Source organism: Aethalodelphis obliquidens, unplaced genomic scaffold, assembly GCF_003676395.1.
Source record: "Aethalodelphis obliquidens isolate GAN/ISIS:26980383/991018 unplaced genomic scaffold, ASM367639v1 scaffold7, whole genome shotgun sequence".
Classification (NCBI taxonomy): domain Eukaryota; kingdom Metazoa; phylum Chordata; class Mammalia; order Artiodactyla; family Delphinidae; genus Aethalodelphis; species Aethalodelphis obliquidens.
In genome coordinates, this window is record NW_020837951.1 from 45,732,652 (window position 1) to 45,738,764 (window position 6,113).

Sequence of the window (6,113 nt, forward strand, 5' to 3'; positions counted from 1 at the left end):
TTTCTTTCTTTCTTTCTTTCTTTCTTTCTTTCTTTCTTTCTTTCTTTCTTTCATCTATCTATCTTTCTGTTTTTTCTGTGATGTCTTTGTCTGGTTTGGATGTCAGGGTCATACTGACCTCATACAATACTTTGAGAAGTTTAAAAGAGTTTGTGAAAAATTAATATTAGTTCTCCTTTAAATGTTTGGTAGAATTCATTGGTAAAGCCATCTGGTCCTGAGTTTTTCTTTTAGGAAATATTTTAAATACTAATTCAATCTCTTTACTTATTACAGATCTACCAGATGTCTTTCTAGAATTTTTTTTCATCTGAGTTATCTAATTTGTTGGCATATAATTGTTCATTGTACGTCTTACAATTGTTTTTTAATCTCTGTAAGCCTGGTCATGATGCCCCCATTCTCATCTCTGATTTGAATAATTTGCATCTTCTCCCGTCTGTTCTTGAGTAGTCTAGTGGAAGGTAACTTTGCCTATCTTTTTAAATAGACAATTTTTAGATTTGTTGATTTTCTCTATTGTTTTCTATTCTCCATTTTGTTGATTTCTGTTCTAATCTTTATTATTCACTTTTTTCTCTTTGTTTTCCATTCAGTTTGCTCTTATTATTCTAGTTTCTTAAATTGGAAAGTTATTGATATGAGACCTTTCTTTTTTTTTTTAAATATAGGTGGTAAAAACTGTGAATTTCCATCTAAAACACTCCTTTAGCTGCATCTCATCAGCTTTGGTAAAGTTGTGTTTTTGTTTTCATTCTTCTCAAAGTATTTTCTATTTTCCTTGTGATTTCCTTCTTGACTGATTGCTTATTTGATAGTGTATGGTGTAATATCCACATATTTGTGAATTTTCATGATTTCATAAAAATTTAATAATTGCTGATTTCCATTCAATTTCCTTGTGGTCATAAAACATACTTTAAAAAATAAAACATAACTTTTTATCATTTCAAACAATTAAATGTATTGATATTTGTTTTATGGCATAACATACGATCTATATGCTGGATAATATTTCATGTACACTTGAAAAGAATGTGCATTCTACTATTATTGGATAGGGTGTTTTGTAAATGTCTATTAGGTCTAATTATTGTGCTTTTCAATTCTTTTATATCTTGTTGAGCTTTTGCTAGTTTTAACCTTTATAGAAAGTGTTGTATTGAAATCTCCAATTATTATTGTCTATTTCTCCCTCAATTCTGTCTGTTTTTACTTAATGTAATTTGGAGAGCTGTTTCTAGGTAGACACATAATTGTCATAATCCTTTTGTCCTTATGAAAAGTCTCTCTTTACCTGCAGAAACACTTTTTTGTTTTAAAGTGTATTTTGTCTGAATTAATATAGCCACTCCAGCTCTCTTTTGGTTACCATCTTAGTCTATTCAGGCTGCTGTAACAAAATATCATAGACTGAGTTGCTTATAAACAACAGAAAATTTATTTCTCACAGTTTGGAGACTAGAAGTCTGAGTTCAGGGTTTCAGCATGGTCAGGTGAGGGCTGTCTTCCAGGTTGCAGACTTCTCATTGCATTCTCACATGGAGAAAGGGGCTAAGGATCTCTCTGGAGCCTCTTTCATAAAGCACTAATCCCATTCATGAGGGTTCCATTCTCATGAATAAAACACCTCCCAAATGCTTCACCTACTAATACCATCACCTTTGGAAGTTAGGACTTTACCATATGAATCTGAGGGGGATGCAAACATTTAGACCATGGCAGTTACTACTTGGATAGTATATTTCTTTCATTTTTTCACTTTCAAGCAATGTGTCTTTTAATATAGTGTATTTTGGCCTTTTTTCCCCTCATTTCATCAATCTCTGTCTTTTGATTGGAGTGTTTAATTCATTTACATTTAATGTAATTACTGAGATGATAGTATTTATGTCAGGCATCATGCTATTTGTATTCTGTATGTTCTATATGGCTTTTGTTCATCTATTCCTTGATTATTATAAATTTAGTATTAAATAGATACTTTTTCATATATCATTTAAATTTCTATGTATCATTTAAATTTCCACATGTGTGTTTTTTTAATTATTTATTTTCTCGGTGGCTGATCTGTAGATTACAATTAGCATCTGAATTTATAATAGTCTAGTTCAGATCAATACTAACTTAATTTCAATAGTATACAAGACTTTGACCCAATATACTTTTCTTCCCTCTCCCCTTCTTTGTATTATTATTATCATGCAAATTATATCCTAATATATTATAAGCCCATGAATACAGTGTTATAATTATTGTTTTATGTAGTCATTTTTTAATCAGATAGGAGAATACAAAAGTTACAAACAAAAGTATGTTTGTACTCTCTTTTTGTATTTACCTATATAGTTACCTTTTATGAGTGTTCATTATTTCTTTGTGTGAATTTTAGTTACTATGTAGTTTCCTTAGATTTCAACCTGGTATTTCATGGAAGTCTGTTAGCAAACAAATTCGCTTAAGTTTTTGCTAATCTAGAAATGTCTTTATTCCTTTTTCATTTATGAAGGATAGTTTTGCTGGATATAGAATTCTTGGTTGACAGTCTTTTAATTTCTACACTTCGATGTGTTATCCTATTATCTTCTGGCCTCCATGGTTTCTGATGGGAAGTCAGGTGTTAACCTTACTGAGAGTTTCTTGTATATAATAAGGTATATTCTTCTCTTGCTGCTCTCCTAAGTTTCTGTTTTTCTTTGAATTTTGTCAGTTTGACTATGATAAGTCTAGGTATGAAGCTCTTTGAGTTTATGCTACTTGGAGTTCATGGAGCTTCTTAAATGTAGATTCACACCTTTCATCAAATTTGGGAAGTTTTTGGCCATTATTTCTTCAAATATTCTCTCAGTTCCTTTTTCTCTGTCTGTTGTTATATGTGTTAGTATGTTTGACAGTGTCACACATCACTGAGACCCTGTTCAGGTCACCTCACTTCTTTCCTTTCTGCTCCTCAGACTGCATAATCTCTGCTGACATCTTTTGAAGTTCACTGATTCTTTCTTTTGGCAGATCAAATATGTTGTTGAGAATCCTTATTTCAAATTTCAACTATTGTACTTTTTAACTCCAAATTTCTTTTTGGTTTCATTTTATAATTTCTGTCACTTTATTGATATTCTCTATTTGATGGCAGGTTGTTATTATACTTTCTTTGCTTTTTAAAATATGATATTTTTTAGTTCTTTGAACATATTTATGGTGGTTCATTTAAAGCCTTTAACTACTACCTTCAAAATCCAGCCCTTCTCATAAAAATTTTCCATTGTCTACTTTTACTTTTTTTTTTTATATGACATACTTTACAATTATTTTGTATGACTTGTATTTGACATTGAAAACTGGTTATTTTAGATAATATAATGTAACTTTGGTTTCAGATTCTTCCTCATTCCCCAGAGGTTTTTGGGGGGGGGGGGGGTTGACGCTATTTATGTTGTTGTTTTTGTTTGTTTTGTCATTGTTTTGTTGTTGCTGCTTTTTAAATAACTTTCTCAGACTAGATCTGTAGATTTTTATATTCCCTGTGTTGTGCAGTCACTGAAATCTACTAGATTTTTTTTAAGTTCTTGTTTTAATTTTAAGCCTAACTTCCTAAATTCAGCCCAGGGTCAGTATAATTTAGTCAGTGGTTGGTCAGAAGATTTTCCAAATCAGATTCTCAGAAACAGTCAGTGATTAAGCAGAAGATTTTCTAAAATACCTTACCTTTATTTCTTTCACTCTCTGTCAAAAGAATTTGTATGAGAAGGTATGATTTAAACTTCAGGCAGTTTATAATACAGCTTTAACTTTCACTTCCTGCTTACATAGGGCCTCAACACCTCAACGTCTGCTAGAGATGTGTGGGGCTTTCTATTTTTCCCAAGTCTGTCCTGGGCATTTACCTAGCCTTGTGCACGTATGCTGCCTTTAAGATTCCTGTGGGAGTTTTTCAAAGTTCCCTGTGATCATTTCATTCAGAAATTCCTGGCAAAGATCTTGTTTGATTGCCTGAAATCACAGTCTTAGACACCAGTGATATTGCCAGCAAAATTACATTGTTTTGGTAATATCCTTGACATAGAATTTTGATGAGCTCTGAATTAAATCAAATAGTCATAACACCCCAGAAGGGATATTTTCCAGGGAGCTTCAAATTTGGGCACAATATTGACTGTGCTTCTGGGGATGTTACATTTAACAGAATTACAGAATGGTTCAGTGGGTCAGTCCTTTCTGTTGGCTGAAAGAAAACTGTTTTTTGGGGAGGTAGGTTGTTTGCTTATTTTATGATTACTGTGTCACTATGCTAGGGAAAGAGGAAGTTAAAGCATCACAGATCCTGCTGTGCTACTAAGGTTGGCAGTTGCTCTTTGATAGAAGATTTCCAGTTTGTTCTGTAGTTTTGGGTAATTTCCAGAGTTCTGAAATAATTTTAGGGCTTTTGCTAGTATTTTCATTGTTTTTTGTGGGAGAACTATGACTGAGGTCCTCACTTCACCATTCCCAAAGTTGATCCTCCATGAATTGCTTTTAAACGTCGATTCTCATTTTCTTAGAAACTTTCACAATTATTATTTTACCTTGCTGTATATATGGGTAAAACTCTCCACCTTGTGTAGATTTTGTCTTACTTCTGGCACTGACAGCATGTAGGTGGTACAAAAAACACCTTGTATACCTTCCCTCTCATCTCATACCCTGACATGTGAAATCAGGCAAAAATGACATCTAGACTAAAGAAGAATAGAATCATAAATGTATTTAAGTTGTTGGAGTACATACATATGTATTTTTTCAAGTTTTGAGTATAATATTAATGATCACTATAATATAATGTGAAAGAAAAAAGATTCTCATATGTTCAAATATTATGACCATATCTACCTTGTTACACTAAACAAATTACAAATGACATGTGTAGGAGAAGGAAAAAAAAAGATTTCATGCTGAATAGATGTGCCGGTGTTTTATCTAGGGTTCCTGTACAATACGGAATATTTCATGCTAAGTAAGACTGGTCTTTTGGAAATAAGATGTTTGGTAGCCCTAAAGGGCCTTTCCTTGTCGCAGCAGTCACATGCAGGTCAAATTGCTCAAATTATAATTTTCCTTTCAGCCAAGGAAAAATGACATAAGAGGTTGGAGAACACTCCATTCCTCACTGGGCCCTGAGTGGTACTTATCTAATGGTCTCATATATGCAGATTAGCATGTGATTAAGAAGAAAGGGGTTGGATTTGAACTGTAGAGCCCATCTTCATTTTTTATGGAAACAATATAAACCAATAGTGTATTAGCTTATTATTAATATATCTTTATGAAACAAGTTTGAAATATGCTTATTAATAAAGGTTTATACTTTGATATTATGTTTTTCTTCCTTTTATGTGGTAGTAGTAAGTCATTCTGCTGATTAGTTCATTTGTGTAAAATACTTAAAACTAAATAGTCATGATCAAGTGCTAAATATTTCATAGTATATACTGACTCACACTTGTCTAATACAAAATTTAAGAATATTCACCCCCAAAATGTTTGGCTTACCAAGCTTAATGATGTAAAATTAATGAGTTCTTATAATACCAAGTCCCCATAAAAATAATTTAGTTATTATTAGAAAAAATTTGCATATACTATTAAGTATATAAGATGAGAAAAGAAAACCTAGAAAGGAGTGGTAGTATATACTTATAAAATTCCATAGATATAGATGTCACAAAATGGTAAGATAAAAAATGTTGCAGAAATTAATAGAATATATTATAAAATATAAATTTAGTTTGTTGAATTGATCCAAAATCATGCAGACAAAGCATTTAAATTATGTAAAGTATAAATTCATTTCAGTTAATCTTTTTTAAAATCTGTCTAATGGTTTGATAATCTGCACTTGTTGGACTTAATCAGATCAGGCATCTGTTCTTCTTAAAGGAAATGGCCCTTTCATACTGAGATTTACAGTCTCTTAGCTATGCCTTTAAGAGGACTCAGACATCATAAATGTTCTTCTGTAGTCTCTGTCAAAATCCATCTGGACAATGGATGAGTCTTAGCCATCAATTAAACCTTTATCTAATCATTTCATATAAAAGCTGTGTAGTTATAACTTCTTTATTTTGTAAGTGTGTCCT